The following is a 12,362-nucleotide window of genomic DNA, read 5'->3' as shown; positions in this document are numbered from 1 at the left end:
CCCACAATTTTTACCACAACGATAAAAGGTAATGGAAAAGCACTTATCTGCTGCTGCAGCAGCAAAGAAAGAGGAAGTGATGTTGTGGTTTCGAACTATATATACTAAAGTACTGATAGTGATTGGGGCATACTATGGAGGGGGTTGTACTTCCGGGGTATGCTGGAGTTTAAAGTTGTTTGATTGGCTGCTGTGTTTTGCAGTAAAGCAAAGAGAAGCATAATCGGAGCCTCCGTGGACTGCCATAGAATTGAAAGCAGATATAATGAGGGCAGCACTAGTGGCCTCAAAGCACTTTTTGAAACTTGCTAAACAGTGCATTCAGACCTTTATAACTGTGGTGTGGATTTAGTGTACCCTGTAGTGGCTATTTAAGGGAGGCTTTAGAGAGTCTAATAACTGCCCCAGATGAACTAATTTAGAGGCAGAATATTCTCATATTTATATCTCATGCAATAAGTTCAATACCTTCTGAGAAGAGATCTTCAGAAGTATTAGCCTAATTTTCCCCACTAGGTAATACCAACTGCAACCATCATAATTTTTGGACACGAGCAATTGAAATTGATGTTACATGAAAATAAATCCTTTACCTTTAATGCAATAACAGTATCTGGGCTTTATATTTCCTGATCTTGGCAAGATAGAATTCCTCCATTCTGCAGTCAATGGTGGTAGGAGCTAATTTCTGGGTTGTACTTTGAGGGGGCAATTGCATATCCAGGGGAAATAAAGACCATTCATTACTGACCTTTACTTTACTTGAACTTGGTAGTAATGTGATTTAAAATGCAATGTTTTGTTGACAAAGAATAGTTGTTTGATCCATTTCTGATTTATAGTACTGCTGATATTCATCTTCTATTATTACCGTCAGTCCTGAGGGTATTTCTAGCTCCTCATGAAAATTAATAACAATTTTTTTTTTTTCAAAAGAGAAAATAAAGGTGACAACCCTTCCTTCGGAGCCCTGGCCAGCATTCACCATTAACGATCAAATGAACGCTATGAGGCCTATTATCACAACACTGATCAACCTGTCTGTGCTTCATGACATTGAGCCCAGTGAGTGGAAACACACCATCATAACCCTATTAACCACAGGCCAGTAGATTTAGTGATTTGCAAATCGAGCCACCCCCCAAGTCAGCTCACAGATGACAAGATTATGTGTCAACTCCAGGTTTGTGTTGAAGCAAACAACATCTGTTGTGATTGACAAGAAGGGGCAGTGGATCAACTATATCTGCGATCATGGATAAAGAGCTTACATCATTTGATGCAGGTGAAATGAAAAAGATCCCTCACAACCTTTTAGTGGCTTATGGGACAGTAGAGCGTTAAATCTTGTTTGAAGTCTTGGAAAGATAAAATAGGTCACTATCACATCCTCGCAGTGGTGGTTGCTCTAATATCTTGGATCGGGACCAAAATATTAGAATCATCTTTTTCTTCCTCTATAAAAAAATAAAACATGGACAGTCAGCTAAAGATCCTTATATTTTCAACTGTTTCTCAATATCTGTATTCAACTCTTCCCTATCTAATTTCACAATACCATCTTCAATTTTGCATGTATGTAGATGATCCCCAGTGTTGCAATTGGAGTCCTCCCATGCAGTGAGCCTGGATATTTTGATTTTTGGATCACCCGGTTTTGGACTTTTTACTGTGGGTGAGTCTCACTATATGTGTCTCACCCACGGTAATCACATGGCAAATGAACTGTGCATGTTTACTGCCAATGTCTGACTTTTAAGATAAGGGCACTGCGACACAACATGGAAATGGGCACTTGGCTGGTTACACGTGTATACATGTACACTCTTGTGCGGGCTGCGCATGGGAGACAGTCGTGAACAGCCCGGTAACAGCGCACAAGTAGCCTGACATGGAGGGGACTCTGCAGGATTAAATATTGACATGGGATAGACCCTATAATGTTAGTGTACACTCATAGGAAAGTCCCTTTTGGCATACAAAGACTAGAGATGTATCAAAATGGGGTGTAACCTGTGCAATAAAAACAAATATGAAAGTTCCACAAAGATTTCTGTACAACTTACGGGTCATCCAGAATTGTCATATTTCTCTGGCTCAGCTCAGGATCAGAGCCCAGGCCTTTTGTCACCCTGCGGTGCCAAGTTAATTACATTTCTCTTCAGCAGCAGGAACAAAGGCATCCCCCTGCACAAATGGAGCAATTAACAGTGCCTCACTCAGTTCCTGAGGAAGAAAAAGGTGGACATGAAGGATCTGCGTCATTCAGTCAGCGGTCACACTGTACCAGGGATGAGCCTGCCCAAGCCCACTGAACAAAGAAGGGAGTCCAGGCCTCTGAAGCCAACACAGAAGGGAGCTCCCCTTTGAAATTTTAGTGAGAATGGCCCTGGCAGTGATGTCAGTGAGGGGCTGGGCTGAGGCCCCAATGGGAAATGGGACTAGTGACTCCTGAATGATGCCATCTTGAACTGTCTTTCGGAGGGATGGTCAGAAATATGTTTCATAGGCTTGTCAGATTTACGAATGATTGTTTTAATGTAGGGCATTTACAGAAAAAGAAATCTTCGATAAGGCGGATAAGGGAAAAATTAAATGGGAGGGAGGAAAGAAGAAAAGAAAAACTCTCTCTGAATTGCCTGAGTATTCCGAGGAGTATCAACCATGCAAATCTTCCAGTTTGCTGTGTGTGATGGGTTCCTTTTCTGTTCTTCTTCTTTCTTTAGGATGTAGATACCGATGTCGTAGCACCCTCTGGAGAATACCAGAACACAAAGGTAAGTATATATCAAGAATATAAATCCTCTATCTTTTTCTTAGATGTTTATCAAACAACCCTAGATTGGTTTGTGCTCTTTCACAAAACCTTATAGCCCTTCACCCATGTGTGCTCATGCACTCGAGGGGTGTTCCGAGGGATGGAGTCACTGGGCGTTATTTAACCAATTTTAGGAGTCCATTTTACTTTGGCACATTATTCCTCTGTCTCCAGGGAGGTGTCACTATGTAAAACAAATGTGGATTGGCTAAGCCTTCAGTTAACTTTTTCTCGGGCTCCAGCCGCTTGAGAAGAAAACAAGCATTTACAATGCAATGGTCTCGGCAATATTATAGGTAGAGCTAATGGTATTGCTCATAATTTTTTTATCATTATTGTATCCCTAAATAAATGGCCTTGTCATTTCTATTTGCATTAGCTTTTTTTTTTTGCATATGTGATACCTATTGCATTAGCAGAGAGAGAGTGAGGTATTGAAATAGAGAGTGAGGTAGTGAGATAGAGAGTGAGGTAGATAGAGAGTCGAAAAAGAAACCGCATAGTTGGGAGTTCTCTTTAATAATACGAATTGATTTCTAGCCAAATTAACCCTTTTTGCAACATTAATAAATGTTCTAATAATGTATACTTTGCAGTGTGTATGCAGTTCTGGGATGAAAGTTAACTTTAAGTTATAAATGGTAAGTAACAGAAGGATGTCTCTTTTGAAAGCCGTAATCTGTTTACATCATATGCACCCTGTAATCTACTTAGTACACGTTCTATTAACCCTCTGCACTAACTTCATATGAATCAAAACCTCAACTATACAAAATGCTGCTCGCTCTCCCGGAAGATAATTAATCACATGAGTTTTCTCGACATTTATGTGAGGCCTGGCAAATGCCGGCGGAAAGAAACGCTGCAGCAATGAAGCCAGCACCCGGTGTGGTGGCATCGGTCGCACCGCCCTAAACCCAACCCTGATCCCGCCCACTTCGACCACTGGCACGCATGCATTTCAAATTACAGCCCGGCGGAGAAGAGGGAGAAGGGTCTGCCCTGTGGAGGTGTGGGTGTGGGAGCTGTGAGAGGGCATAGCCCCAGAGAGCAGCGAGTGGTGGATCTGTAAGAGGGGATAGCCCTGTGGAGTTGTGGCTGTGAGAGGGTACAGCCCAGCAGAGCTGTAGGTGCAAGGTCTGTGGGAGTGGACGCCCTGGCTCTGTGGAGTTATGAATGTGGGAGCTGTGAGAGTGTACTGCCCCACAGAGTAGCGGGTGTAGGACGTATGGGAGGGAATAGCCCTGTGGAGTCGAGGCTGCTGCTGTGCGGCTCTAGTCGGAGTTCACTCACCACCACCGACAGAACTCCCGCGGTTCAGGGGCTCTTCAGGCCGGAACCGGCTCAGCCAGACACACCGCGGAGCACCGTGAGGAGTCAAGAGCCCGCCCACCGGCAGGAGACATCCCATTCAATGAGCAACAGGAACACGATTCAACAGCGAATCAGAAACTACGAACGCTTCCTGGACGCCATTCAGCCAATCAGTAGCAAAGAGATGTTTTCTTGAGCCAATTGCAATTACCGCTTGCATGAGCGCCTTTAGCCAACCACATGTCAAGAACTCCTAACACGAATAGAAAGGCCCTACACTACTTTACTCTCCCTCACAGAGTATGTTTCTTCTTACGCGATTGGCTGCGAGGCCGATCCCGCTCACAGTGAATAAAGTGAAAATAAAAAGGAAGAAAACTCATTAAGTAAAGTGAAAGCACCGGGCACCGGACCCGTCCCGCACGTGGCCTGTGTTTACACTGGCGGGACCGTTAAATGTTTTAACTTCTAGATTGGTTAAATACTGGCAACATTTGCGTTGGAGGTATTTTCTTTTTTGGGAATTATGAAGTAAAACCGTAAATAGAAAAATAAATCACCACATAAGTATTTGTAGGAATGGGGGCAGGTCGGAAAGAGAAACGCAGCGGCACAACAACACGGCGCCGAATGGATGGATCGTCACATGCAGACAACAGCAAAAAAAATGGCGGATGGAAGCTTCGAAACTTTTTCGGATTTGGGGGCGTGTTCCTGCTGTTCTAAAAGGGCGTGGCTAAAAAGTGGAAAGAACAGCAAGGAACACGCCCCCGAATCTGAAAAAGACGGAGCCTATTTGGAGGGACGGCTCTCTCCTCCAATGGCTGGCCTCCGTTTAGGAAGCCAGCCAATGGAGGAGAGGCAAAAAGAGAGGTGGGCTAAGGAGCCACTCTCAGAAACATTAAATCTCCGACTTCCGGTTCTGCCTTCGGCAGACCGGATAGTCCTCGACCTAAAAAATGACAGCCCAGAAACCAAAATTGTGCACCCCGTTAATCTCTGTTCCTTAGCACTTAATCAGAGGACCCGGTTACTCACCCGGTCTGCCACAACTCTCCTGAGTTGTGGCGGGCTTTCTTGCAACCATTGACTGGATTGAAGCTAGCCTGACTGATGAGGGGTGATACCCGAAACTGGTCACAGGATGTTTGTTTCCAGTCCAGGGAGGACTTGGCATAGCAGTTCGGGCTTGACTGTTCCCATGGGGAGCATGGTCAAAACTGATTTGCATATGGCTGGGTCCAAACTGGGTGGTATGGTGAGCAAAAGAATGATGGATTTAACCCAGATCTCTTGACTGGGGGTGAGTGCTTGAAAAGTTTAGGCTCTCTGTCCACCATCTTGTTGTTTTTGCTATGTTTGCCCTGATTGGCCAAGGGTATGCCTAGACGTGCGTCCCTTGCTCGCTGTGCCTCTGGGTTCAAGCTAGCCTGGCTGATGAGGGGTTTTCACTAAAACCGGTCCAAGGATGCTTGTTTCTGGTCCAGGGAGGACCTGGCCTGGCAGTTCGGGCTGAGGGCCAAGACTGGGGTGGCATGGTGAGCAAAAAAACAATGGATTTACCCAGATCTCTTGACTCGGGGTGAGTGAAAAGTTTTGGCACACTGTCCATCATCTCGTTGTATTTATACTGTCTGTTACTCCATAAGTGAGGCAGTGCCTCAGGCGGCCAAGATGTAGGAGTCTAAACTGCAGGTAAGTTTCCCTTTTCCTCACAATGTCCCAGCATACTGTGCAGGAGGTTTGGGATAGGTGTGGAGAGGTGATGTGGCAACGTAGAATTGGCCAGGGGTGCCTAGCTTCTGGAACCTTCCACTCCCCTTTAAAACTCTTGCACAAGGGGGAGACTCTCTCTTTATTGATGTTTTTCTGCACTTTGCTGCTGGGCCCTGGGGGTGTCATGAACAGCTGGATAGAGGAACCCCCTGATGCCCAGAGAGGACTAAGGAATCTGTCCCAGATGACCCGAGGGCCAGTGGGTCTCCCCAACTCCCTTATGCCCCCTGAAGACCAGTTGGGGGAAAGCCCTGGGCTTCTGCACCCACAGACAAAGAACAGTAAGGGGGCTGGCGCAGGGAGCCAGGAGAACAAGCTCCCTGTGGATTTCACCGCTTTGTAGATGAGGAAGTCTGCTCCTGGTGGCTATAGCTCACCCATGAGTAACATGAGCCCTGGATTGTCTAAGTCAGCCCTATGGGGCCTGAGTTATGGCATTTGGAAAACTGGTGACCTTGGACCTTGTCCCTAAGCTGAGCCTATGGGGAATGGGGGTACCTGGGTGAGACAGAGCACCCCCAAAATAAAAGAAAAAAGGAGGGAAAGCTGCACAGCGTGAGGCCACGTGGAAAAGAAAAAGCAACAGCGGCTCTCCCTGGCATGCAGTAGGAGAGCCACTCATCTCGTATTCACCGCTCCAGAGCCCAATAATTCCCTGCAGGGCTTTTCCGTTGCATATGTTCCCCTCTTGTGGTGGCCCCAGGATGGCAGAGGCCCTTCCAACATTATTAAAAAAGCGTGGGGGGGGGTACAGGAGTTCAGCAGCTCCCCCCAAGACATTTTTGCAAGGGAATGACCCTATATTTGCAAGGTCATATAATCCAGGACCACTCTAGGATTGCTTAATGTTTTCAAAGCACTTTTAACGCTGAAGCTTCTCACTACAGGTGGGAGTGCAGAGCTCTATAGGGGCTTGTTTGATGGTTGCATTTATTGTTGCCTGAATATGTTATAGAAGGTACATGTTGCACAGTGCCTTCTAGGGTCTAATTCTATGGTTGCATGACATCTGCTCAAAATGTGATGTCCTCTGGGGGTTGTTTTTATGATTGCATTTTTATGGTTGGGAAGTTTGTAAAAAGCACACAGATACATGCTTTGCTCATTCTAAATGCTAAAGAATCAGGTGTTACAATGGGTGCTTGCTTCCCAGTTATGGATAATTGTGGACCTATTATTTGTGCAGGCCACACAAGTAATAGCTCCATTTCGTACACCCAGTTGGATGGCAAGACTGAGCCTTTACAGGAGATCGTCATCTGCCTAACACTACCCTAGACCTGAACATTTCAAAACTGAGATCCTTGTAATTAGTGATTTGCTATGCAAATAAAGACCAGTTTAGGCCTCCCCACCTCAGACAACTACACCTGGGCAGTCTAGTTGGACACAGAGATTCCATTGACATGTCGGACGACAGTCATCCCAAGAATTAAAAATCATCATACTGCGAAGGGTATTGTTGCGACTTCAGACATTGCAATGTATGGAATTGATAGGTCCAGGTTCATTCTTAACTAGATTATTGCAACACAATCTGTGCTATGGCACAGAAGAAAGACATGGAAGCTTCAGAGACTTTAGAACTAAGCATGCAGAGTCTGCCATTGCCTGAAGAAATCAGAAAACATTGCTTGGTGCTTGAAAAGACTCTGCTGGCTGCCATTGAACCAAATGATCCAATTGAGGATGCTCTGCATTATCTTCAAAGATTTAGAGTAGTGACTCCTAATATTAAACACATTTTATTTGGCATAGTAAGTAATAAATATTGAATGGTTGTCATGTTAGATGTTTCAGCTGTGATTGGTTACATTTCAAACATATGGAACCCTGAGCATAAGGGCCAGGACATTTCCTGCAGGAGGTGAAACTTCCATTTATTTGCCTTCTGTGTTAATAACTCTTGAAGCTCTCCATCCTTACAGACACTGCATGTATCATAGATATGGACAGAATGTTCTGCTCTACTATTTCTTATGGTCTCTGCTTCTGGTTTGATTCCGCAGTGTATGGTTCCCATACAAATACATGTACAAATTGGTTTTACAGATTAACCATTCCCTTGATCCACATTTTTCACAAGGCGAAAGACGCATGCTAGAGCCCGGACACACTCTCTCTTGTTGGTCATTCTCCATGGTTAAATCAAAGTAACTTTGTAGGAATTTCTGTGTATTGACTCAGTAACGTAGCTAGTGTGTCATGGGCCCTAGAACAAGGAATCACATTGGCTCACTTGGCTGCTGTTTGAACTAAATATTACAGAAATAATCAGGGTTCAGTGGGCCCCTTAGGCCACTGGTCTCTGGTGCTACCGCACCTGCTGCACCAATGGAAGCTACACCCTTAGTTAAGACCCTATTCCCTTTTTCTTACTTCAATTATGTTCTCCGACTCCTCGGATGTGACGCTGGATACACTGCTTTGCCAATTGCTGACCTCACATGTATAAGCTGGCATATACAGCCTTTAACATGGAGCTCTCTTTACTGGTCAGCTGTCTTGTTATTTTCCCCTGGCGTCCTACACCACTGGGCTCTCAGATGGCATCTCTAGAGCTTCCTACTGGATTGGATGGTCAGTTTCCTTTTCTGGAAGGTATCTCCGATGATGTGAATGGTCTAAGCACTCTTTCACTATATACCATCATGAGGTTGCAGCTCTGTCTCCTTCCTTACAGACTAGTGTTTTGAGTTAATCCATAGAGCTCTTGGAATGAAGATTTCGGGCCGGGACACACATTAATTGGTTTTCACTTTATCATCAGTTTCAACTTTGTCACCATCATTTTCACATCTTATTGTCGCAAATTCTACTTTCATCGATGTTGGGTCAACGGGCACTTCCCTCTTCATTCTCCACTGATGTTGCCATGCACCTGCAGGCTCTTCACCCAAGGCATTATTATGTGTCTCAACAGAGACTCAAGGAGTCCATAAAGTACTTGGCTGAGTTCACAAACATGTTACCTGGTATCATTTAAGTGATTGGCGAAGTTGCGGCTGGCTCCTAGTTCATTATCGCTTTAGTGGGTACTTCAATTGCAGTGATCGAGTAGGGATATCTGACCCTCTTCCTCGTTCGGGGTCTTCTGTGGCCACCTCAGACATTGCTTATTCAGTAGGATCACACAGCAAACTCAAGGCGGGTACTCTCGCTGATGACACTATAGGGCCAATGGTTTTTAGCCACTTAAGGTGAAAGGTTGTGTTCATCCTGGACACATATTCTGTTAAAGAACGTGCATTTTACCCAGGCGAATCCTTACAAGTAATGTTAGGGTCTAAGCAGGGCGACACTTATGAGGTAAGAAGCCATTTTCCCACCGTTTGAGTGCTACCAACAAAGTCATCCAGGAACTAAAGCAAAGGAAAAAGTATGTGGTTCAGACTTCATCCTTTGTCCCCTCTACTCCCTCCTTCCTATCATGTCACCTGGCTTCTCTTAAATTGAATAAGAAGCCTACACAACAGAAGAACAGAATATGGGAAATAGATATTTAATTCCAATCTTTAGAATGAAAACACCTAACATAACATATGTACTTGTAAAGCGCATGTTCACCCCAAAATGTATCATTACCCTGAGTAACAGATGTTTATTGTTACTCAATGGTTCTCATTTTATCGACCTCAGAAAGATGAAACGCTAAGTGAACCCACCAGGATTTGAACCTGTGACCTGGAGATCAAAAATACGTGCCCCTACAAAGGAGTCATTGGTCCACTAATACACTGGGCTAAAAGGTATTTTTAATGGATTTGTGGGTCACCACTCAAGTTCAGACTCAGACAGCAATTTAAAAAAAGAAACTTTACTGAGAATCCATCCATTCTTCCAGCTACTTACTTTAAACTGAAGAGGTCTTATTGACATTCATTTCACGCATGGAATTTGAATTTGAATATATTGCATGGGGCGCCTTGTGGATGCTAACCTGTATCCCTCCTAATACAAATGTGTTCACTATTAGACTTCACCGTGGGTTCAGGTAAAGGCCTGATGCACACAGAGGTTTGTGGCCTCAACCATAGATGGCCTGATGCACACAGAGGTTTGTGGCCTCAACCATAGATGGCCTGATGCACATAGAGGTGTGTGGCCTCAACCATAGGTGGCCAGATGCACACAGAGGATTGTGGCCTCAACCATAGATGGCCTGATGCACACAGAGGTTTGTGGCCTCAACCATAGATGACCTGATGCACACAGAGGTGTGTGGCCTCAACCATAGAGGGCCTGATGCACACAGATGTTTGTGGCCTCAACCATAGATGGCCTGATGCACATAGAGGTGTGTGGCCTCAACTATAGGTGGCCTTATGCACACAGAGGTTTGTGGTCTCATCCATAGATGGCCTGATGCACACAGAGGTGGGTGGCCTCAACCATAGAGGGCCTGATGCACACAGATGTTTGTGGCCTCAACCATAGATGGCCTGATGCACATAGAGGTGTGTGGCCTCAACTATAGGTGGCCTTATGCACACAGAGGTTTGTGGCCTCAACCATAGATGGCGTATCAGGCAATTCCGAAATTTCCCTAAGATTAGTGGGGAACGCTCTCCTCGGCTAAGGGCCATTTTGCCTCACAATAAATGGTGTGCCACCACAATTGTCTACAATTTATAATCATAGTGGCAATAATTTGTAACATCCAGCAGTTTGTGGCTACAGATCTTCTGAGGCACCACAAGGTTCACAAAGAGAGGGCATGTCATAATTTCCGCAGTTTCAATCATAAGATGTGCAGCAAAGCCCCATTGCACAACACACTGTGTCCAGGGTCAATCAATCTCATGGCATACCATCTAGTGTGTTTTGCTGTTCGCCCTATGTGGGAAGGGTATGCCCAGACGTGGGTCCCGTGCTCACTACACCACTGGAGTCAAGCTATCCTGGCTGAAGAGGAGTGAAACCCCGAAACCGGTCCTAGGATGCTTGATTTCGGTCCAGGGAAGACATGGCTTGGCAGTTCGGGCTGGACTGTTCCCATGAGGCACAGGGTCAAGACTGATTTGCATATGGCCATGTCTGAACTGGGGTGGCGTGGTGAGCAAAATAACGATAGATTAAACCCAGATCTGTGACTGGGGGTGAATGCTTTGCCAATGTGCAACATTCCGTCCATCATCTTGTGTGTTTTGCTGTTCGCCCTATGTGGGAAGGGTATGCCCAGACGTGGGTCCCGTGCTTACTATGCCACTGGAGTCAAGCTATCCTGGCTGAAGAGGGGTGAAACCCCGAAACCGGTCCTAGGATGCTTGATTCCGGTCCAGGGAAGACATGGCTTGGCAGTTCGGGCTGGACTGTTTCCATGAGGCACAGGGTCAAGACTGATTTGCATATGGCCATGTCTGAACTGGGTTGGCGTGGTGAGCAAAATAACGATGGATTAAAGCCAGATCTGTGACTGGGGGTGAATGTTTTGCCAATATGCAACATTCCGTCCATCATCTTGTGTGTTTTGCTATACCTTTAAACATCTCAAGCCTCCAAGCACGAATTTTACGTTTTCTCACGAGAATCATTATTTTAATTTCTCCCTTTTTCTATCAGAATAAGTAGAGTGTGCCGTTTTACACACTCTGGCAATGCATCAGATAGAATCATTTGCCTGTTTTCGGCATCAAAATAACACCCTGGATTTTACAGCAGTCCTATTTCTATGGTCACAACTAGAGTTTTACTCTACATAGTTAGATCACTTCATCTCACCAGCGCTACCAACTTTCAATAGCTCTATTTTAAGTGTATGTATGTACTATTTTACCACTCCACTGTTTGGAATTATAAACAGGAATAGAACAAGTAATTCCAAATTCATGAGCAAATACATAGCAGTTGCATGAATAAGCAATAACCACACACGTTGCTGTTGGGTGTACTATATTCTGTTTATTATTTGAACCATAACTATGTAAACTTGTAGTTTTTCAGCATAGAAGCTCAATTTTTCTGACCTGTAACCTATACTAATAGTTGGTCCATGCTAGCAATCCTAATATATCAAGATCTAAAGGAGTCTGTAGAGAAATAATTTATGCAGTGTAATATTTGCCAATAAACCTGTATATGACCTATCTTAGACTGAATCAGAAAACATCAGCTTGAGTAAAGCTAGTTTGAAACAGATTCCTAAGAAGATGTGTAGCTACCATTGGTGTAGCAGGAGCTGGGGGACTGAGAGCCCATTAAATCCTGATAATTTCTGTATTTCAGCACAATAAAAGCGGTCAAAGCGGCCATTTTCTTTCCTTGCACAAAGGCCAATGGCATCCATGCTAGGCTACTGTCATGTGAGGGATTTCCACAGGACATCTGCATTAAACCTCTGTCCACCTTCAAGAAGCATTTCTTGTCCTTGCACTCAATGATAGGTATGCCTCTTGGATGTGCTTACTGGGACGGTTGCGTGCAAAACTGGCAATTATTACTTCAGACACAACAT

This window comes from Triturus cristatus, chromosome 10 (assembly GCF_964204655.1).
Source record: "Triturus cristatus chromosome 10, aTriCri1.1, whole genome shotgun sequence".
NCBI lineage: Eukaryota > Metazoa > Chordata > Amphibia > Caudata > Salamandridae > Triturus > Triturus cristatus.
Note: the sequence above shows the minus strand (reverse complement) of the source record.